This window comes from Muntiacus reevesi, chromosome 2 (genome assembly GCF_963930625.1).
Source record: "Muntiacus reevesi chromosome 2, mMunRee1.1, whole genome shotgun sequence".
Taxonomy (NCBI): Eukaryota; Metazoa; Chordata; class Mammalia; order Artiodactyla; family Cervidae; genus Muntiacus; species Muntiacus reevesi.
Window position 1 is genome coordinate 262,560,862 of NC_089250.1, and position 23,979 is coordinate 262,584,840.

Below are 23,979 nucleotides of genomic sequence, written 5' to 3' on the forward strand. Positions count from 1 at the left end.
CTTCCTTACTGCGTGGGCTTTTCTCTAGTTGCAGCGAGCAGGGGCTACTGTCTAGCTGCCGTGTACAAGTTTCTCTTCTTTTGGAGCACGGACTCTCAAGCATGCTTCAGTAGTTTCAGCATGTGGGCTCAGGAGTTGGCAGTTCTGGGCTCTAGAGCACAGGCTGAATAGTTGTGGTGAACAGGCTGAGTGATCTGCAAGCGTGTGGGATCCTCCCAGATCAGGGATCAAACCCGTGTCTCCTGCCTTGTCAGCAGATTCTTTACCACTGAGCCACCAGGGAAGCCCTGTGTGTGTATTTTTAAATTAAATTTAATTTGTTTATTATTTTTGGCTGTGCTGGGTCTTTGTTGCTGCACGGGCTTTTCTCTAGTTGCAGAGAGCAGGGCTACTCTCTAGTTGCGGTGTATAGACTTATGGCGGTGGCTTTTCTTGATGCAGAGCACCGGCTCTAGGGTACACGGGCTTCAGTAGTTGCGGCTCCTAGGCTCTAGAGCACAGGCTGAATAGCTGTGGTGCACGGGCTTTGCTGCTCCAAGGCAGGTGGGATCTTCCCAGACCAGGGATCCGAACCTGTGTCTCCAGCATTGGCAGGTGGATTCTTAACCCCTGAGCCACCAGGGAAGCCCTCCTTGTAACCATATTTTAAAATTTACAGTTCAGTAGTGTGAAATACATTCATGTTGTGGTGTGAATGTGTTTTCATCTTGCAAAACTGAAAAGGTACCTGTTAAACAACAACTCCTCATCTGCCCGCTCCCAGCCCCTGGCAACCACCCTTCTGCCTTGTCATTATGAATTTGCTTACTCTATGAACCTCATGTAAATGGGATCACACAGTATTTGTCTTTTCCTGACTGGTTTGTTCATCCATGTTGCAACATGTATCAGAATTTCCTTTCTCTTTGAGGCTGAATAATATTTCATTTTATGAACAACCACATTTTGTTTATTTGTCAATGGGGACTTGAGTCATTTCTAGCTTTTGGCTATGGTGAACAGCATTGCTGTGAACAAGGGTGTACAAATAAGTGTCCAAGTCTCTGCTTTCTTTCTTTTTTAAAATATATATATATTTTTGGCTGTTCCAAGTCTTAGTTGTGGCCTGTGAGGTTTAGTTCCCTGACCAGGGATCAAACCTGGGCCCACTGCATTGGGAGCACAGAACCTTAGTCACTGGACCATGAGGGAAGTCTTTTTTTAAAAAATTTGGGTGTATACTCAGAAGTGAGGTTGCTGGACTGTGGGTGATTCTGTTTAATTGTTTGAGAAGTGCTGTGCTATTGGCTCTACCATTTGCCATCCCCACGACCACAACCACGATCCCCATCCCCATGACCAGTGCACAGTGGCTCCAACTCTCCACCTCCGTAGAAAGGTTTTTTAAAAAAATATTTTATTATTCTTATTGTTATTTTATTATTTTTATTTTTTGGCAGTGCCCCGAGGCTTGTGGTACCTTACTTTCCAACCAGGGATCAAAACCTATGCCCCCTGCGTTGGAAGTTCGGAGTCTTAACCACTGGACCATCAGAGAAGTCCTTTGCCAACACCTGTTATTTTCTTTTTTTCTTTTCTTTTTTTCATGATAGCCATCCTAATGGGTATGAGGTGGTACCTCGTTGTGGTTTTACTTTGCATTTCCCTAGTGATTGGGCGGCTCTCCTGGTGGCTCAGTCAGTTAAGAATCTGCCAGCAATGCCGGAGACCTAGGTTCGATCCCAGGAAGAGCCCCTGGAGGTAGGGCATGGCAACCCACTCCAGGATTCTTGCCTGCAGGATCCCCATGGACAGAGGAGGCTGACGTGCTGCAGTCCCTAATGATTAGTGATGTTGAGCATCTTTTCTTGTGCTAATTCACTCATTTCTTATTTACATTTAAAAATATGGCTGCTAGAAAACTTAAAATTACATAAGTGACTCCCACTCTATTTCTCTTGCGCCGCACTATTTCAGATATTTGAAAATGGAATGTGGGTGTGATCAGATGAGCCGCGAGGGGTCATCCGTGTTCCCTGACGCGATGCAAATGCGTCACAGCGCCACCTGCAGGAGATGAGCAGGTATCTGCAGATAGCAGCCCAAGAGAAGCAGGGCTGCTTCTGTTAACTCCTGCCTGTCTACATTCTTAGAAGAGATGCCCAGGGAGACAGTTCTCCGATGGGGGCGATTTGGGAAGGAAAGTTTACTATTCAAGAACAGCAAGGGGACTTCCCTGGTGGTCCAGTGGTTAAGAATCCGCCTTGCAATGCAGGGGACTCAAGTTCGATCCTTGGTCGGGGAAGTAAGATCCCATATGCCAAGGAGCACCTAAACCCAGGCGCTGCAACTACGGGGCCTGCGTGCCACAACTAAAGAGTCTGCACGCAGCAATGAAAGATCCTGAGTGATGCAATGAAGACCCAACACAACCAAATTAAAAAATCAATATTTAAAAAAAAAAAAAGAACAGCATGTCCGGTAGCCCCTGATGTCTGGGTGGGAGTTGATGTCTGGGTGGGAGTTGCTCTGGGCCATGTCCTGGGCCATAGAGGTGACATCTATGGGGGAGTCACCTTCATCAAACACTCAGGGAGTTTGGGTGGGTGTGGGCAGCACCCCCTCCTCCGGTATGGTCCTCAATGCCACACTTACTGAGCTACATCCAGCAATGACCAAGTAAGCGCCAAATTTACCCTTCCAAGCCCAGCAAGGGGGGCACCCCTTAACACATAGAAATAGCCAAAAAATAAAAAAAAAAAAGAAAAAAGAAATAGCCAAGACGAGCAGGGCTGGAATGGGGGAAGGCACAGACAGAGGGGTCAGGGCCAGAATGGGGGAGCCCAGACTCTCACATCTGCCAACATCTCACTTCTCTGGGAATATCCTCACTCCCAACTAGAAAGATAGTAACTCTCCTTGCTTTTTCACTTGATGCCAGACCCTGTATGCCCACTGTTACACTGTACTACTGCACTTTTCAAGGCTCTATACTGTAAGATTAGAAATGTTTTCTTCATTTTTTGTGTTTGTTTTCTATTTGTTAGTTGTGTGGAAAGTATTATAGACCTATTACAGCCCAGTGCTATCTAGCCAATTGTGTTAGTTGGGTACCTGGGCTAAATTTGTTGGACTTATGAACAAATTAGACATATGAATATGCTCTTGGAATGGGACTTGTTTGCATGTAGGGAACTTACTGTACTGAAATTGAATCAGTTATTTATTTATTATTATTTTTTGCTGCACTGCATGACTTGCAGGATCTTAATTTCCTCAGCAGGGATTGAACCTGGGCTCTTGGCAGGGCAAGTGCAGAGTCCTAACCACTGGACTGTCAGGGAATTCCCCAAATCAGTATCTTAAAAACTTCCAACAAACAAAAGTCTACATTTAAAGAAGAGCTAACACCTACCCTTCTAAAACTATTCCCAAAAATTGCAGTGGGAGGCATGCTTCTGAACAACTTCCATGAAGCCAGCATCATACTGATACCACAACCAGAAAGAGACATCACACACAAAAAAGATAATTACAGGTCAATACCACTGATGCACACAGATGCAAACTTCCGCAACAAAATAGTAGCGAACAGAATCCAATGATACATTCAAAGTATCTTACATCATGGTCAAGTGAGATTTATCCCAGAGATGCAATGATTTTTTAATATCTGCAAATCAGTCAATAAGAATAAAAGCCATATGATCATCTCAAGAGATGCAGAAAAAGCTTTTGATAAAATTTTTCAACATAATGAAGGTTGTATTGAACTTCCCTGGTGGTACAGTGGATAACAATCTGCCTGCTGATGCAGGGGACACAGGTTTTACCCCTGGTTAGAGAAGATTCCACATGTCTCGGGCAACTAAAGCACGGAAGGCATTAAACCCACCAGCTTGGGACATAACATTGTTTTCCTTCTCCTTTGGCTCTTATCCAGAGCAATTTCCTTCTGATAATTTGACTCCTGTGAAGGCTGTCTGGCTGTGGTCAGTGAGTGGCATCTGAGAGCCTGAACTTGTGTTCAGAGGGAGCTGAGGGGTCACAGAACAGGCCAGGCCAGCAGGAGGTCACATATGTGCATCTCCTGGGGGCTATGAAGGATGTGGCTGAATGCACGCTAGCTCAGTTGCCCCTGAAATCCCTGTTTTCTTTGGGTTATAATATTGCTTTATTTTGAGATGCTGCAGGGTTTATGCAGCATTGGGCTTTGTTTGGAAATTCAGAGAATCCTCCAATGGCAAGCTTGACTGTGCCAAAAAATAATCAATGAAAACCCGAGTGTTTGAGATATTCTGAAAGCAAGTCACAGATGTCCCTGGTTTGCATCATCCTCTAACCCAGGGGTCCCCAAACTCTGGGTCGAGTAGACTGATATCTCCTACAGATCAGTAGCAGCATTAGATTAGAAATAAAGTGCACAATAAATGTAATGTGTTTGAATCATTCAGAAACCATCCCCCCAAACTCTGGCCCATGGAAAAATTGTTCGGTCGCTCAGTGGTGTCCAACTCTGCTACCCCATGAACTGCAGCATGCCAGGCTCCCCTGTTTAAAAATAGAAAAACCAGGAGCTGTTTTTCTATTGCTCTAGAGGCATGACCTTGCTCCTAGGACTCTGCACTTCTGCTTTCTTAATTAGGTCCTGCCAGAGGCTCCATAAAGCATCTTTCAAAGAGGTAGAAGATACAATAATGTACCCTCCTTCCGGAGGGTGGTCCAGCATGCCTGTAGTACTGGAGACCTGAGAGATCAGAGATACGGATAGTGCCTGAGGCCATGAAACTCTCATGCTTCATTGTCTTCTTATTTGTTTGTTTTAAAATTTCATTTATTTGGCTGCCTTGGGTCTTAGTTGTGGGATTTGGGATCTAGTTCCCTGACGCAGGATTGAACCTGGGCCACCTGCATTGGGAGCTCTGACTGTTAACCACTGGCCCACCAGGGAAGTCCCTGTTAGTTTGTTTTAAAAAATTTTTTTATTTTAAAATTTATTTTTGGCTATGCTGGGTCTTTGTTGCTGTGTGTGGGCATTCTAATTGCAGAAAGTGGGGGCTACTCTTCATTGCAGTGCTCTGGCTTCTCATTGTTGCAGAGCAAGAGCTCTAGATGATGAGTTTCAGTAGTTGTGGCTCATGGGCTTAGTTGTTCCTAAGAATGTGGGATCTTCTCAGACCAGGGATCAAACCAGTGTTCCATGCGTTTAAAGATTCCTAATCACTGTGAAGAAGGAATTCATAGGGCCTGGACTCCATCTCAGGCCTGTCTGTGCTGATCGTGCTCGGCCACCTCTCCAGTGGACTCTGAACTCTCTGCTTAGTGCCTGTGAGAACGACAATGGAAGGATAAGACCCCCTCCGGACAGGGCAACCTTGAAGATCACATCCAGGTTACTCATCACCTAAGAGAAAACAGGCACTAATCACCCCTGCCTCCGGACACTATCTATCAGAATGTAAGCACAGGCTTATCGGTTATTAACTATTTGGAATGTAACTGTGGGCTTATTGATTATTGACTGTTTGAACACATAACACGTGAATGATGGGGTTATTGTAGATGTATTTACCCTTCCTTTGTTTATGTAAGTCTCAAGGGAATTGGGGTAGTGGGTTTGGACACGTACACCTCATACACATGGGGTATAAAAGATTTTCACAAATGCTGGTCGGGGTCCTTGGCTAAGAGGAGACTCTGCCTTGGGCCCGCCGGTGTAATTAACTGCACTCCACTATCTGCATTATCCTTCTGAGTGAGTTTGTTTCCCGGAAAGCGTGGCTATAACAACTGGACCACCAGGGAAGTCCTCCACTCACATTTCTGACCCAGGTGCTGCAAATTCAGAATCTCATGACTTCCTCAGATTGGGTATTTTGCTAGAATAACTCATGAACTCAGGAAAATATTCTGCTTATGATTAGTGTTATTATAGCAAGAGCCACAATTTGGAAGCAGCAAAAGGGAGAGCTCTAGGTCAAAGACAGGGTAGGTTCCACATGCAAGCTCCCCCATGTCCTCTCCCCATGGAGTCAGGACATATCACCCTCAGGCATGCTGAAGCAAGCTCACTGGGTCATTGGTGTTCAGACTGTTCATTCGGGTTTTATCACATCAGCAGGTGTGACTGAATCACGGGCCATGATATTGAACTCAATGTCTACCCCTACTTCCATCCCTAGATGATAGGCTGGCCCAAAGCTTCATCTCCTAATTGCAAGATTGGTCACTGGGATGACTGGGCCCCCATGCTGAGCCATAGTGTTGGCATGAACTCTGAAGGGGTCCAGGAACTCCTGAATACCAAAGATAGTCCTATAACTTGGGAAATTACAGGACCAGGGGCAATGACTTGACAAGTTTTTTTTTTTTTTATACTGCACTGTTATTTGTAGTCCCCATGTTGACCTTCATGCATGCTCAGTCACTCAGTTGTGTTCAACTCTTTGAGACCCCATGGACTGTAGTCCACCAGGCTCCTCTGTCCATGGAATTTCCCAGGCAAGAATACTGAAGTGGGTTGTCATTTCCTCCTCCAGATGATCTTCTTGATGTAGGAATCGAACCCATGTCTCCTGCATCTCCTGCATTGGCACGCAAATTCTTTACCACTGAACCACTTGGGAAGTCCGCTGCCATGCTGACACAATCTCCGTATTCAGATTTGTGGTCCATTATCACATGACTCCTTAGATCCTGATTCAGAAGTACACTGCTTTTGGTCCTGGTTATTGGGCTTCCCTGGTGGCTCAGAGGGTAAAGCATGCCTATAATGCGGAAGACCTGGGTTCGATCCCTGGGTCAGGAAGATCCCCTGGAGAAGGAAATGGCAACCCACTCCAGTACTCTTGCCTGAAAAATCCCATTGACGGCAAAGCCTGATAGGCCCCAGTTCATGGGGTTGCAGAGAGTCGGACACGACTGAGCAAATTCACTTCACTATACATATTAGCCACATTCTATGGGTCCTTAGAGGTTTATTCCCTTTTCTCCCTTTTGCCACACTAATAATTTCTATTTGGGGATTTTGAGATTTGGTGGCCAAAGGAGGCTAGGAACAGTCTTGTGAGGAAGCTGTTGTCTTTTTTCAAAAAATACATTTATTTTTCTGTCTATTTTGGATGAGCTGTGCAGCTTGCAGGATCTTAGTTCTGTAACCAGGGATTGAACCTGGTCCTCAGTGTTATGCCCGATGTCCGAATCCCCGAGCGGGAATAGAGAAGGCCTCCAAGACAATGCAACTCGCAGAAAGGGAAGTTTATTACTGACTCGAGCCAGGACTCTCTGCTGCAACCAACGCAGTGGTGCAGTCAGAGAGCCCTGAGCCCAAGCTGTTACACAAATTTATAGGGTGAGAAGCAGATTGGTTACACGTTTGCAAAGCAATTTCATTGGTCAATACTTTCGCCCGTGTGGGACTTTCCTGGGGGTTTCCGCCCCATTCCTAATTTCCTAATTGGGAAACACGGTCAGTATTAAGTGAAAGCTAATTGGTCCTAATTGGCAAACAGCAGTCAGTGTTAAGTGAAAGCTAATTGGTTGTATCCAGGTGGCCTGATAATCTTACCAAGTAGGAAGGCCTACTCTCGCCTCACATTCCCCCCTGTCTGTTGTTCAAGTAGAGGAATCTTCCTCTTTTCTATCTTGGGCCACTGACACTATAAGTGGACCCAGGAGGGTGGAAATTAAGGTAGTCAGCCAGGGGGAGTGTTGAAACCAAGACTCAAACCATCTCTGCTGGGCTTCCCGTTCTCTCTTTCGTTGTGCCAGTCCCTCTCTCACTTTTGCCATAGATTCTACCACCTCAGACAAGGAAGTCAAAGACTCCTCTAAGTGACTGATTGCATCTACAGTGGCTCCTAGGGAGGAAAGCCCTTGGCCTTGCAGAGATAGTGAAGCTTGGTTAAATTGCCCCCATATCTGAGGTACTTGGCCCTGTGGATTGTGCCACACTCAGGGCTACCAAATCTCTGTTTCCTACATCCCGTTCCCGGGGCCCATCACAAGAGGTTACACAGCTTCAGTTCCTGCAATAATCAGCAGGAGAATTAGGAAACCTCCCAGCGGACGAGTCAAAGGATTTGACGGGTGAGGACTCGCCTTCCATTCTGCTCTTGTTCTTCCGGTGTGGCTTGCTGCACGTGATTGCAGTGAACCCAGGGTCCAATCCCGTCGACCTTGACAGCAGTAGGAGTGGTAAGGAGAACAACATAAGGGCCTTTCCATCTAGGTTCTAATACACACAGGAAGGGGTCTTCCATACAGAATCTCTTATAAGGGGTGTTACGTGCCTGAAAGAGTGCGAAGGGAAGGAGGGTCACCCAGTCCCCGCCAGTCTCTATTGCCAACTTAGCCCTCTAAGCTCTCTCTTAGCAGGGAAGGCTTCCACTCACCCCGAGAAGGTATCTACCAGAACCAACATATAGCGATACCCGTACTTGCCTGGCCTTACCTCAGTGAAATCTATCTCCCAGTGTTGCCCTGGCTCTTCCCCTCGGTACCTCATTCCCATGTGCTGCTTGTTCCCTGTCCTCATCAGCTGGCACGCTTTGCAAGCCTGGATTATCTCTCGTCCAGTTACATTTTCCTCAAACACTGATCAACACGCAGATTCAGTCCATATTTGCTTTCATTTATCTACTGAGTGTACCCAAGCTTCTTCTTCAGAGACTCTGGCATCTCAGGGGGAGGAGGGTGAGGGAGCCTGAAGTAGACCTTCACAGAATCATGATGATACGGGCAAAGAGCCCCTTCCATACACCACTAAATCCAAGTCTCTTGAGGACCTGGGAGGCACTGCTACCCTTCTCTTTATTCAACACAGACACCACGGAATCGGCAACAGTACGTTCAAAGCACGCAAACTTCATCATGGTGTACTGCATAAAAGCCAAACTTGCAGAGCCCCTGCAGGGAGTAGCCAATGAGGATCGGGGCCCATCCTTTGGCCAAACCATGGAATCCATCCTCTTTGAGTGTACTTCTGTGGGTCCACCTGCATACGGACCACAACTTAAGACCGCACCAAAGCCACACAGTGCATAAAACTTCACGGAGCCATATTCACAACTGTACTCTTCTACCGTGGCGGCTCCAGCTTTCCTTTGCCCATCTTTTACATAGCTGCTCCCATTGGTGAACCATACTAGCTCACTCAGTCAGTATCTCTCTGCAATCATGGAGCTACAAACAGCTGGAATGGCTTATTTGGGTTAGGCAGGGCAAGGGCTGGGGCTTCTAGTAGGGCCCGTCTGAGTGTCTGGAAACTTCAGTCCAAGTCCAGTACCCAGGACTTGGGGAGGGGTGCCGAGTCTTGACTCCCCTAGTCACTGTCTTCCCCCGCATATAGAACTCGAGTTCCAGGGGAGAGTTTCTCTCTCTGGGTCGTACCTCTCCTCAGGTCCCTCTTAGGGCACTCGTTTTTCCAGTGCCCCTGTTCTCTGCAGTAGGTGCACTGATCTTTCTTTAGGTCCTGCCTTTTTGGTTTCTGTTTTTCTCCTATCCAGGGGTCTCAAGGTTCCCTCAATTCTGTTCTGGCTTTTATCCCCACAAAAAGAATCTGGGCTAGCTCCCTCTGGTTCTTCCGGTTTTCCCTCGTTCTTCCTGATCTTCTCAGCTAACTCCCTTTCCTCCCATCGAATTCGTATTGCCTGAAAGCTTCCATCAGCCTCTCTAGGAAGGCTGCCGGGCTCTCAGTGGGCTCTTGCTTTACTAAATTTACCTTTGTCAAATTTGCCAGCTTTCTTGCTGTGGCCCGCAGGCCAGCCATCAGAGTCTGGCGGTACACTCGGAGATGCTCCCTACCTTCCGCTTGCTCAAAATCCCAGTTAGGCTGCAACAGAGGAAACCCCTCGTCCACGAGATGAGGCTGGGCGGTTGGCCTCCCATCGACCCCTGGGACCCGTTTCCGCACTTCTGCCAGAATTTGCTCCCGTTCTTCTGTGGTGAAGAGCACCTGCAACAGCTGCTGACAATCGTAGTGAAAGGAGAGTTTCACCTGGTCGGGTAGGGCCTTCAGAGTCCGCCAGAGTGTAGCCCTGGCCAGGACTCATCAATTGCCCCCACAACCGTTCACCTGTTCACTGAAACTCCTGAAAAGAGTAGGAGTTGAAGGCAGAACGAGACCAGAGACAATGCCGGCACACACACAAACACGGACAAACACGGAGAGCCGAAGACAAACACACGGACAGACAAACGTCAGCCGACAACACAGCGCTGAGTTTTTGGGCCCTCTGAGTTTTCTCACCAGATAGAAAGCTTTCTCCTGTGCCAGATACCTTCCTGCTTCACAGCAGGGCCCTGGATTTACACTAAACTTCCTGCGCCAGACACCTTCCTGCTTCACAGCAGGGCCCCGGATTTACACTGGACTTCCTGCGCCAGACACCTTCCTGCTTCACAGCAGGGCCCCGGATTTACACTGGACTTCCTGCGCCAGACACCTTCCTGCTTCACAGCAGGGCCCCGGATTTACACTGGACTTCCTGCGCCAGACACCTTCCTGCTTCACAGCAGGGCCCCGGATTTACACTGGACTTCCTGCGCCAGACACCTTCCTGCTTCACAGCAGGGCCCCAGATTTACACTGGACTTCCTGCGCCAGACACCTTCCTGCTTCACAGCAGGGCCCCGGATTTACACTGGACTTCCTGCGCCAGACAACTTCCTGCTTCACAGCATGGCCCTGGATTTACACTGGACTTCCTGCACCAGATACCTTCCTGCTTCACAGCAGGGCCCCAGATTTACACTGGACTTTTCCTGTCCTGCCTGAGACAATGCCGGCACACACACAAACACGGAGAACCAAAGACAAACACGTGGACAGCTGACAACACAGCGCTGGGTTTTTGGGCCCCCTGAGTTTTCCTGAGCACCAGTGCTATTATCTATCCTTCCCCTCTGTCCTGGAAGTGTTCTCCTCCCCCGGTCAAGGGATCCCGGATGAGCCCCCAAATGTTATGCCTGATGTCCGAATCCCCGAGCGGGAATAGAGAAGGCCTCCAAGACAATGCAACTCGCAGAAAGGGAAGTTTATTACTGACTCGAGCCAGGACTATCTGCTGCAACCAACGCAGTGGTGCGGGTCAGAGAGCCCTGAGCCCAAGCTGTTACACAAATTTATAGGGTGAGAAGCAGATTGGTTACACGTTTGCAAAGCAATTTCATTGGTCAATACTTTCACCCTTGCGGGACTTTCCTGGGGGTTTCCGCCCCATTCCTAATTTCCTAATTGGCAAACAGCGGTCAGTATTAAGTGAAAGCTAATTGGTCCTAATTGGCAAACAGCGGTCAGTGTTAAGCAAAAGCTAATTGGTTGTATCCAGGTGGCCTGATAATCTTACCAAGTAGGAAGGCCTACTCTTGCCTCACACTCAGCAGTGTAAGGCTGTGTCCTGACCACTGGAACCATAGAAATTCCTGAAACTGAGTAGAACTGAGGCAGAAGGTAGATGCCTCCTCTCCACTCCCCCCCACCCCAGGGTAAAGTGACTGGAGATTCACTCCCTATGAACCAAAGCTCCAAGATGAGAATAGCAGGACAATTAATGGAGGAGGCTGGGCCCTTCCCAGACCACATATTTCTCATTCTCAAAGTTAGGAGACCTCCCTGACCTCACATGTACTAAAAGGCTCCTTGGAGGTCAAACAGGAGTATTGTTAACTAAGGCCAGGTTACCCACAGGTCCCTTCAGTAGAATCCATCATGGCTAAGAGACGCATGTGCACATATGGGAGGATCCTGAGATATACCAAATACAGACTGTGAACCAGGAAAGTCAAAATGCTTGGCCAAAGGAAACTCAGAAGAAATGCCCCATGAAAGTAATTCAAACTGCAATAAGGGTGCAACCCTCACACACTGCACAATTGCACTCATCTCACACTAGCAAAATAATGTTCAAAATTCTCCAAGCCAGGCTTCAACAGTACATGAACCGTGAACTTCCAGATGTTCAAGCTGTATTTAAAAAAAGGCAGAGGAACCAGAGATCAAATTGCCAACATCTGTTGGATCATCGAAAAAACTAGAGAGTTCCAGAAAAGCATCTACTTCTGTTTTATTGACTATGCCAAAGCCTTTGACTGTGGATCACAACAAACTGTGGAAAATTCTTAAAGAGATGGGAATAACAGACCACCTGATCTGCCTCTTGAAAAATCTATATGCAGGTTAGGAAGCAACAGTTAGAACTGGACATGGAACAACAGACTGGTTCCAATAGTGAAAGGAGTCTGTCAAGGCTGAATATTTTTATCCTGCTTATTTAAATTATATGCAGAATACATCATGAGAAATACTGGGTTAGATGAAGCACAAGTTGGAATCAAGATTGCTGGGAGAAATATCAATAACCTCAGATATGCAGGTGACACCACCTTTATGGCAAAAAGCAAAAAAGAACTAAAGAGCCTCTTGATGAAAGTGAAAGAGGAGAGTGAAAAAGTTGGCTTAAAACTCAACATTCAGGCTGATTCATGTCAATGTATGGCAAAAACCACAACAATATTGTAAAGTAATTAGCCTCCAACTAGTAAAAAAAAAAAAAAAAAAAAAAAAACTCAACATTTAGAAAACTAAGATCATGGCATCCGGTCCCATCACTTCATGGCAAATAGATGGGGAAACAGTGGAAACAGTGACTGACTTTATTTTTGAGGACTCCAAAATCACTGCACATGGTGACTGCAGCCATGAGATTAAAAGAAGTGTGCCCCTTGGAAGAAAAGCTATGACCAACCTAGACAGCATATCAAAAAGCAGAGACGTTACTTTGTCAACAAAGGTCCATCTAGTCAAAGGTATGGTTTTTACAGTAGTCATGTATGGATGTAAGAGTTGGACTATAAAGAAAGCTGAGTGCCAAAGAATTGATGCTTTTGAACTGTGGTATTGGAGAAGACTCTTGAGAGTCCCTTGGACTGCAAGGAGATTCAACCAGTCCATCCTAAAGGAAATCAATCCCAAATATTCATTGGAAGGACTGATGCTGAAGCTGAAACTCCAATTCTTTGGCCACCTCATGTGAAGAGTTGACTTATTGGAAAAGACCCTGATGCTGGGAGGGATTGGGGGCAGGAGGAGAAGGGGATGACAGAGGATGACATGGCTGGATGGCATCACCGACTCGATGGACATGAATTTGAGTAAACTCCGGGAGTTGGTGATGGACAGGGAGGCCTGGTGTGCTGCAGTTCATGGGGTTGCAAAGAGTCGGACACGACTGAGCGACTGAACTGAACTGATGTACGGATGTGAGTTGTACAAAACAGAAGCTGAGTGCTGAAGAATTGATGCTTTTGAATTGTGGTGTTGGAGAAGACTCTTGAGAATCTCTTGGTCAGCAAGGAGATCAAACCAGTCAATTCTAAAGAAAATCAACCCTGAATATTCATAGGAATGATGTTGAAGCTGAAGCTCCAATACTTTGGCCACCTGATTCGAAGAACTGACTCATTGGAAAGGACCCTGATGTTGGGAAAGATTGAAGGTGGGAGGAGAAGGTGATGACTGACGATGAGATGGTTGGATGTCATCACTGACTCAATGGACATGAATTTGAGCCAACTGCAGGAGATAAGTGAAGGACAAGGAAGCCTAGCGTACTACAGTCCATGAGGTCACAAAGAGTTGGACACAACTGAACAACAAATGTTTCAAGAGCCAGACTATTTCCAAACTCTTGGTTCTTTACCTTGGATTGTCCTGAGAGAGTATTTCAAGGTAAGTTTTCAAGGATTCATCTTTTGCAAACATATCCAAATACATTCCCCCTTAGCAGTCCTGTTTTGGAGATGAATAGCAAGCAATATGCTTGGATTAGACGCCCTATTTCCACTCGAATGCAGTTTCTTCTCTTCTGGCAACAAAACCATTTGCAGAGATTTGGAAATAATGATCTTCCTAGGAGAGATAAGGTGTGTTTTGCCAAAAGTTTTGCTTTCGTTTTATATTTGAAGGATTTGTTAACAGGAGAAATCACTCATTACACACACACACTGAACGATTTCAATATTTAATAGTGGGTTATGTGACAATTTCAATATACAGTCATTAAACAAACAAAAAAACAGAAATAATAGAGAAATGTAACCACATATACACCACTAAATTGGGCCAAACCTACATCTAGACTTGAACAGCGCTGGGAAGTCCCAAATAACAGCAGTTTGGAGTCCCAGTTGGGAAAAAGGTCCCAGGCGGTGCATCCACCTGAATGGATGAGACTTCAAATTGCAGCTTTGGGGGCTCCCACTTATATTCCCAGGCCACAAACTGATATTATCATCAGTTTATATGCAAAAGTGCAGCTCTGGTTTTTCTTTAACTTTTATAATGCTCTTTGTTTCACCTTGTAAGTCACAAGATTCCTTAGACCCCGGGGGACTGGCCAGGTCTCCAGGGGCTTAAGAAATTCCCAAGACTCACTCCCTTTCTTATCTAACATGCTGCTTAACTTATTGGTAACAACTGGTATGCTTGTAGTTCAGGCATGTAGTTCAGGCAGGGTTCAGGCAAAGGCCAGAAATTGGTCAGAGGCTTGCTCCCCTACTTCTGAAACCTGAACAAGACTACCTCCATTTTAATTTCCCTAACAAGGTGCTATTCTCATTCATCTGAAAATAGCCTTTCAGATTGGCTGGTTGATTACAGTCTCCTTTCAAGACCTGGTGTGCATTGTTGATGATGACGGGGTTGGGTTTGTGTAGGCATCATAGCTGAGCCGAGCCAGCATGGGGGCGATCTGGACCATGTCCTGGGACACATCTCCAGGGATGTGGCCTGTCCACTTGGAGAGAGATTCCAGATCCACAGGCTTGATGACCTGGGCTGTGGATCACTCGATCTTGGACAGGGAAATGCCGCTGGGCTTGCTGATGAGGTCCTTGTCGCACAGGACAGTACTGCTCCAGGTGGTGGCAAGGAGGTCAAGGATGAGCTAGAGGGAGCACAGGGTGCAGCACCACCTGCTGTTAGTACAGAGGCAGGCACCTGTCCTTGCCCACCTCCATGCACAGGGCACACATCACCTCCGTGGCCTGGCTGCACTTGGTGAGGTAGTCGTGGTAGCTGCCGAGGTTGAAGCTGGCAATGGTGACGTTGCAGGTGACCCTGGAGTACGTGGAGGCGCAACTGTCCTGCACCACCAGCAGGGAGGAGGTGCAACAGGTAGATGGAAAACTTGACTGTGGAGTGGACTTTGTTGCAGAGGATGCCAACTGGCTTGCAGTGCTTGGCGATCACCTCCAGGTTGAAGGCCTGCATGGCCACATCCAGCACCTCATCAGTCATGCCCGCCTCGTCCAACTGCAGCTTCTCCTGGCTGGACTTGGGCCAGGCCTGCGACATGGCCAGCACATGGGAGATGATGTGGGTCTCCTTGCAGCACTGCATCTTGGGGTGGGCATCCAGCATAGCACACAACAGCATGGTGTCCCTCCAGGGCAGGAATCCCAAGAAGATGAGCGACAAGGCCTTCCCATAGAGGTGGTCCATGCCCACTATCACCAGGTCCTCCAGGACAGGCATTATTAATAGGCCAGGTGAGGGGATTTCACCTACTAGTTTCAATAGTGACCTGAGCATGACTACAATCTTTCTTTTAAAATAAATTTCCTCAGGGCCAAACAATTAGAGCCTTGGAGTGGAGAAATTTACCACAGTAACCCAAAAGTATTAGATGCAAATAATTGGTCAGAAACTCAACAATTGGGATTGATTTCTAAAAGTAGCATAAGATCATGCATATGATAGAAAAGCATTTGATCCAAATATAAAAGTCCAAGAAGTTAAGAAAACATTATAAATGATAAACCAGTAAATTTTCACATAGAAACCACAAAAATTATAACCATACTCACTCAGTCCTTTGAATATAACCAGTTCACTCAGTCCTTTTGTTAACCTTCTATGAAGCCATCATGTTTTTCATTAGAATTTTTCAGTTTCTTACTCAGTTCAGCATTATGGTCTGCAAATCAGAAACTTGTATTTATCCAAAAGTTCTTTCTATATATCTTCTTGAAGAGGAAGTGTTGTTGCAAAGGCATTGTAGTGAAACTGTGTCTATAATGACAAAAGAAGAAGCATGTTTAAAATCTGATTACAGTGCAATTGACAAAGTAGCTTGGTTACTGCTGTGACATACAACACTTTCAGATAATAACTAGAATTATGGCTGATAACATTTTACTAGGATAGACTAGATTTTTTAGGAACTCCATATAATCACTAGAATATCTATATTATTACTAGTAACAATTATCACACAATCTAACCTAAGAAGATTTATTACTCATTTGATAATACTTCCCATGTAATTTAACCTACCAAATGAACCTAATTAGCTTAATATCTCTCTTTGTCCTGTTTCAGGGACCGTTTGAAGCATCCCAGAGTTAGCTGGGGGTCAAGAAGACATCATTAAAATTTGATTTAGGAAGTTTTGTTGAAAATATCAAAAGGGATTAAAACACTAAATCAGACAGAATCATAGATCAGTGTGAAACAATGGTTATTCACTTTGCCAACAGTGGTGGATGGTCAATTAGCTTGCTGGTATGTTACAATGAGTATATACTGAGGCTCAGGGTCTAGTGGAAGTCGACTCTGCCATCTTGGCCTTAGTTGGTTTTAACCACGTTTCATCATATCCTATGGCTATGTCATTCTTTTATTTATTTATTTTTATATGTCATTCTTTTAAAGGTTGTGTTCTGCCCCCTTTCCTCCTACTTCATTCCTCCCTCAGAGATTTTTTTTTTTTCCGGAGCCCTTCCCCCTCAGCTGGGGGTGGGCTGCACGCTGCTGGCGGGCGGGAGTGGGGTTGGGGGTCGGGGGGAAGAGGTTTCCATGCGCAGAATGATCTGAACCCCTGCGTTCCCGGTCCCTCGCCTTCTTTCCCTTTAAATGTGCTCCTTTGTAGAAGCCGCCCCCGCACTGGGATGGAATCCATCCCTCCAGTCCAGAACCAGGGGCGCTCTTCCACCGTTAGGATTCCTCCCATTCTATCCGCCCCCCCACAACCCTCCTTTTCGCTTCCGTGAACCCAGGCGGGGCCCCTAAGACCCCTCCCCCTCCGAGTCAGCCCCCTTCACCTACACGCTGGGACGCACCTGGGCGTCACCTAAGAGAACTGCCCTTCTCCAAGCACTTCCACTTTTTGAGGATCCGAGCAGGACCCTTCCCTTCAGTCTCGGCCCCCCCCCCCCCCCCCCTCGGCACCTAAATACTGGGACTCGCGCCGGCGTCGCCTAGAAGAACTCCCCTCCCCATCCACGTCTACGCTTTTAGGGATTCGAGGACCCTCCCCCCTCGGCCCCTTTCTTCCTCGCGACGCTAAGATTCCTGCACCACAGACCCGGGAGGCCGCCCTCACTCACGTCGCCCATCCACAGGCTGGCCGCCATGCCCGCGGCCCCGCCGGGACTCTGTGGGGCCCCCGGGCTGGCGCAGACGCGGGGGCCGCCGGGCCGGGACCTCCACGGAGCATGCGCCTCGGCCGCCTCTGCGCATGCTCCGCAGGTCGGCGCCCAGGGCCGCGCCCGCGCCGCTCCGGGTCTCCTCCCTCAGAGATTTTATTCCCATATTCTTATGTGAAGCAGAGGGGCGATGGTCCATCTTCTGTAACTGCTTCAAGGCTGAGTAGGGGCATTGACCCTGCCTGTCAGGGAGTGAAAATCTCTGGATGCCTGATCTAGGGGCCCCAGGGGCAGGACAGGCTCCTTGTTTTTATCTGCATGGACCAGAATCCCTGCCCAGTCACCATCCAGCGTGTGGAACTACTGTAACTGCTTCCACAGCCTTTCTATGAATCTTCTTGATGATGAAGCACTTCTTGGGATAGCATCAGAGTACAAAAGTATCTATAGATACTTAGGAGGAAAGACAAGAGGAATGGTTAAACATCTGATTACAGTGTAATCAATAAAGAAACTTGGTTACAGTAACCAGAATTACAAATGATTACATTTAACTTAACATACCAAATTTGTTGTTTTTCAGTCGCTAAGTTGTGTCTGACTCTGCAACCCCATGGACTGTAGCACACCAGGCTCAACTGTCTTCCAATTTCTCCCAGAGTCTGTTCAAATTCATGTCCATTGAATCAGTCTGATTCAACCATGTCATCCTCTGCTACCCCTTTCTCCTTTTGCCTTCAATCTTTCCCAGCATCAAGATCTTTTCCAATGAGTCGGCTCTTCGAATCAGGTGGCCAAAGTCCTGGAGCTTCAGCTTCAGCAACCAATCCTTCCAATGAATATTCAGGGTTGACTCCTAAATATTTTTCTTTAAGATACCTCGGGGAAGCTCTCAAGTATCTCAAGGTTAGCTGGAAATCAAAAGAACTTTAGTTAAAGCTTGATATTTGGAGAGCTTGTCAAAATGTTTTTAAAAAATTGGTCAAATAAGATCTTCAGTCACTGTGAGACAATATTTATTCCTCAACCAAAGTAACAAGAGATCTCAAAAGCAAATGCAAATCATTTAAAGGCAAAGAAACACAGTCTGTTGTCAAAGCAGCATTTCAAGAATTGGAAGGATAAAACAAATCCAGTCTTGTTCTAGCCCATTTCTAACAAAATCCATTTACCCACTAAATTCATTCCAATCTTAGAAAATCCTGACCATGCATAACTCTTTTCAGTACTTTTTCATTTCTCACACCTTCTTTTACTGAAAACACATAGCCTACTTTCCTTAAAAAGTTTTTTCCACATTGAGTTACTTTTCTTGTTGAAAATTTTGTAACAGATAGAATAAGATCTTATTTGACCTCTAGTAAACCTAAGTAGAACAGAAATATTATACTTCACATTAATGACTCTGAAGACATGTCTATACTAATTAGATTAACAAATAAGCATTAATACCATGTATTAATTTAATACAGAATATTTCCTAGTTCACATGAATTTGAAATTCATTTAGCTTAATTTCCTAGTGGCTCAGCTGGTAAAGAATCTGCCTGCAATGTGGGAGACCTGGGTTCGATCCCTGGGTTGGGAAGATCCCCTGGAGAAGAACCGGCTACCCACTCCAGTATTCTGGCCTGGAGAACCCCATGGACTGTATGGTCCATGGGGTCACCAAGAGTTGAACACATCTGAGTGATTTTCACTTTCACTTCAATTTCTCTTGTATTTAGAATTGATTAGTAAGCACTTACTTTTCTTTAAGTCAATTAAATTGAGCTCAATTACGAATTAACCTCTGCAATATTATCCAAAGAAAAAGACACATACTGAGACATACATATATCCAGACAGACAGAGTGAGAGATCTAACTTCATTTTCTAAACTTAGTCATGAAAATCAGGTATCATAAAATTCACTAGTTTACAAATACCAGTTGAAATAGGTAAAAATTTTAAAGGCTTCTTCCTATTTTTCTCTGTCTCATGAATTAGAGATGGTCTAAGTGTTTCTGAGAGCCCTAGTCTCAAGGCACAGGGAGGGAAAATCAAGTTCTCTAAGTAGGACTTGTGCCCTCAGAGTCAGAATTCTCAAAAGATGCTTGATTAAGCTTGCTTTTACTAACTGTATATGCAAAAAGAACCAGTTTTGAAATGAGTTTTTTAAGAGTTTTGCCTAAATCAACTTTCTCTGGACTCTAAACAATACAGTGACCACACAATGTTATCCCACTTCACAAGGCAGAACGGGCATCACAAATCACAATGCAGAACACAAAGTATAAAATACAGACAGGCCCAGCCATCCTAATCAGACCCTCCCTTAGATACAAGACTGAAGTCTCTCAGAAAACCTCCTACTGAGACACAGAACTTCAGATCTGAGCGCTTCAGAGTAAATGGAAATATCTCAGGCCTTCAAAGAGTTCAAAGGGAGGAAAGGAGGTCAAGTTGGAAGAAGGGAAGGAGAGACAAAAGGGGTGAACTTACAGATGTTTCTTGACACCTGCAAATGCCCAGGTGTTACAGGACTTTTCCCTCAGCTTCTAGGAAGGGGGGACGGGAACTCGGTCCTACCAGAGACCAGATACCAGACCAGAACCAGAATTCAAGTTCTCTGCCCACTGGAGGTGATCAGGCTCCCACACTCAGATCAAGCTGAAGCCCTTCAAACCGACTCCTGTATCCAGGACCAGGACAGAAGAAAAAAAAGGGTAGGATAGGAGAGGTTGAAAAGAGGAAAGAAACAGGGAAGGGGAAAGAAGTCACCTTTTCCCTTACCCGGTCAGGGCACTCTGGCCAGTTGTCTGCGTCAGGAGATCAGGGACAAAAGGTTCCAGTTACAGCCACTGGATCTGGTTCGTTGGTGACCGAGCTGGTCGCTGAGTACCCCCAAGTGGTTAGGATGTCAGTTGTAATGAAGAAGAGGTCCCATCAGAGCTGACATTTGATGCAGGAAAGGGACCCCTTCCAGGGCCCGAGAGTGGGCTCTTGTCTAACCCTCAGAAATGAGTTGTATGAGGGGACACACACACTCACAAAGCAAGAGTCTTTCTTGGGAAGGGGCACCCGGGGGAGAGCAGTGGGGAAAGGGAACCCAGGAGAACTGTTCTGCCACATGGTTCGAGTTCTCAAGTTTTATGGTAATAGGATTAGTTTCTGGGTTGTCTCTGGCCAATCATTCTGACTTAGGGTCCTTCCTGGTCCTTCCTGGTCCATCACTCAGCCAAGATGGAGTCCAGTGAGGAGGATTCTGGGAGGCTGGTAGGACATGTGAACCAGTGTCTCTCCTTCTGACCTTTCCTGAATTCTTCCAGTTGGTAGTAGCTTGTTAATTTTACATTTCTTACAGGACTTCCTGTTTTGAAATACATATGCAAATAGTTACTATGGTGCCAGACCAGGGTAGGCAGTTTCAGTCTCTGTTTTCCCTAACACTTCAAAGACATGACAAAGCTTAACTTCAAGTTTCTCCTAAGAATATTAGAATGTTTCTGTTCTCCCAGGGTCAGTGTTCTTGGGGGGGGGGGGGTGGTGGGGAAGATATTTTATCAAGCCAGCTTTCTCTAACTGCACATGCAAAATGAGCCAGTTTTGGAATTTCAAGAGTTTCATCCCAATCAATTTTCTCCAGTGTCTAAAGAATATTGTGACCACATGATGTTAAAATATCTTTCCCTTACCTACAGGTTTATAACTACAAGTCGACCCAGTCAGCCAAAATTTTTCTTAGGAGGCTGTCTGATGGAATCAAAGAAGCATTTTCCAATTTTGACCAGACATGAGTGAACCAAATACAAACCAGACCTCACCAGCTGATGAAAGCCTATAGCAGGGGAAGAAAAACAGAAAGCATAAAGCTCAGAGTGGCTGCTTCCAATTCCTTCTTAGCCTGTGGTTTTTGTCCAACTGGTCCCTTACAAGTGGAATTTCCAAAATGAAATATCCAGATGGAAGCTGAATGTTCCCCAGATGGAATTGAAAGTGTTGCTGAACCATACAAAGATGCCGGGATTCTTGGTCTCCAGAGGACAAGAATTCAATCTGGGGTCAGAGACGAAGCTTGATCACTCAGAGTTTTTTGTGTAATAAAGTTTTATTAAAGTATAAAGGAGATAGAGAAAGCTTCTGACATAGGCATCAGAAGGGGGCAGAAAGAGTACCCCCTTGCTAGTGTCAGCAATGGAATTATGTACTCTCTAATTAGTTGATAAAGTGAATCAAAAGAATGTCGGGAGGTTGTAAAGACCTCACTACATCTACTCCCATAATTTACACGTTAAGATAACAGGATTAGCCAGAAGGTTTTTCTAGAGACTGTCCTCAAACAGGATACATTATTATTATATAATCTTAAGGAATGTAGAGGGACAAAAAGTTTGTCCTTTCTTCCTCCTTGAGAATTCCAGACCCCTCTCTCCTTGGGGACCCCAAGACTTCTTATCAACCTGCCGAGGAATTGACTCTCTTAGAATCAAAATTTCCTCAGATGCACAAGTTGAAGGGGAAGCCACTTACCACAGGCTGGGACTTGAACCCATGTGTTGGAACTCGAACCTCAAACCCAGCCAAAACCCATGGTCTTCCAGCTGAGATCATAGACCTGGTTTCAAGACATAGGGAAGCTCAGGTTCTTGATGTCTCATCACAGAAAGAATCCAGTGAGAGACAAAGTGATAGGTAAGAAGTGGATTTATTCATACAGAAACACTCTCCACAGAGAGAGTGTGAGGCATTACAGAGGGCGAAATGTGGTGTGGTTAGTTTTTATGGGCTGGGTAATTTCATGGACTAATAAGTGGTAGGATTATTCCAACAGTTTTGAGGAAGGGGAGGGGATTTCCAGGAGTTGGACCACGGCCCTCTTTTTGGTCTTTGATGTTTGACCTCGGAACTGTCATGGTACCTTTGGGTGTGCCATTTAGCTTGCCGATGTGTTACAATGAGTTTATACCAAGGATCAAGGTCTAGTCAAGTTGACTTGTTGACCATCGTGGATCCATTTGATTTTAGTTAGTTTATGTTGTGCCCTTGGGCTATGTCAAAGGCTGTGCCCTGCTCTTTCTCCTGTTTCAAAGGAGCCTCAGAATATTCACCTGGGGACTGACCCAGATGCTGGCCATGGTGTCTCCATGTCCCCGATGCTTTCTCCGTCCTCCAAATAATACTTCGGAGCAGAAAAATTCAGGTTGGCAGAGGCTGGAGAAAGAAAGAAACTTCTTTAAGGCAGAGGTGGCCTCCCCAGCTTCTAGGATGGTCCTCCCTCACCCTCCACTTCTGACTCAGAGCCCCCACTGCCTGGATGAGTACCTGGTATGATGAGCTCAGCCTTCTTGATGAGGGTCCCAGGCAACCTGGTTGCTGAAGGAATCTTCCAACCCTCTGCCTTCTCAAAAGAGGCTGGCATGGAGGAATGACCTCGGAGAGTCTGATCAAGCCAGGGGACCCCCGTGGGGCTGCCCCTAAGTCAACCCTATACCGAACACCCAATTTGTTGCCAAAATTCAGCCTCTGTATAGTGGTGCAGGATGAAACCTTTAAGGAAGAGTTGGGTGAAATAAAAAGATATTAGCTTTACTGTTCGGCCAGGCGAAGAGGGCCACAGCAGGCAATGCCTTAAGCCTGTGTCCCAGCCTAGTGGTGGTACTGAGGCGTCTCACAGTGTTTATGGAGCCGTGGTCGGTGCTGAGGTAACGAAGAGGCAGCATCATCAACCTTCTGGTCCAAGTGGTCTGGGGTTGGCGTGCTTGTGGGCAACATACAGTTAACTTCCTCCACCTGGCAGGGGTTTCAGTATCCGCTAAACAGTTCACATATAAGGCACAGAACAATATCTATAGACCTTGAGGAAGAACTAAATAAAGGTCCTTGACTTTGTCTACTGGCTGAAGTATTATTAGTTTGGCTTGTTTGACTGTTTTCCTTTTCTTTCTGCATTTTCTCACTTCTCTGATTAAATTCATTCTTTAAAAAATTTTTTTACTTTTTATTTTCTGGCCACATCACACAGCAAGTAGGATTCTTGTTCCCCAACCAAAGATCAAACCTGCCTTCCCTGCAGTGGAAGTTCAGAGTCTTCACCCACTGGACCCCCAAAGAAGTCCCCAAATTTATTCTTTGATGAAAGTTTTTCTACAGACAAAAGGCAGGTGGAAGGCTTGGCTGGGGTTCTTTTCTGGGAAAGCCTCATAGGGTTCTGCCCGCTCACCATCTGGCCCCTCCCCTGCTCTGTACCCGGCTGGATTCTCAGTCAGCACAGAACCAGACAGACGACCACATGACCGTTTCGTAATCCTTTACTTCCCCAGGGTAACGTCTATTCACTGCCAGGAAGGCAGAGTGCGCGTGTTGCTTATAACAGCAAAAGTTCGATTTCTAAATGCTTGCCAGTGTTGGAGGGAATCACAGTTTAGTGGCCAACACAGGAAGCCAAGCTGGTAATCTGAGTCTCCCAATCCTTGTTATCATGTTAGTGATGTCTCTCCAGTTTTAAATCAGTCCTCTCTCTTAGACAGAGGAGTCGGTATTTTTAATTAATAAGGATATCCAAATCTCTACTGTTAACTTCCCTCAATGATG

At 46.0% G+C, this 23,979-nt stretch overlaps 1 pseudogene; it reads right to left on the reverse strand.

The window, feature by feature from the left end:
- Positions 1 to 14,092: 14,092 nt before the first annotated feature.
- Positions 14,093 to 17,457, reverse strand: LOC136158794 (protein-tyrosine sulfotransferase 2 pseudogene; annotated as a pseudogene).
- Positions 17,458 to 23,979: the final 6,522 nt, after the last annotated feature.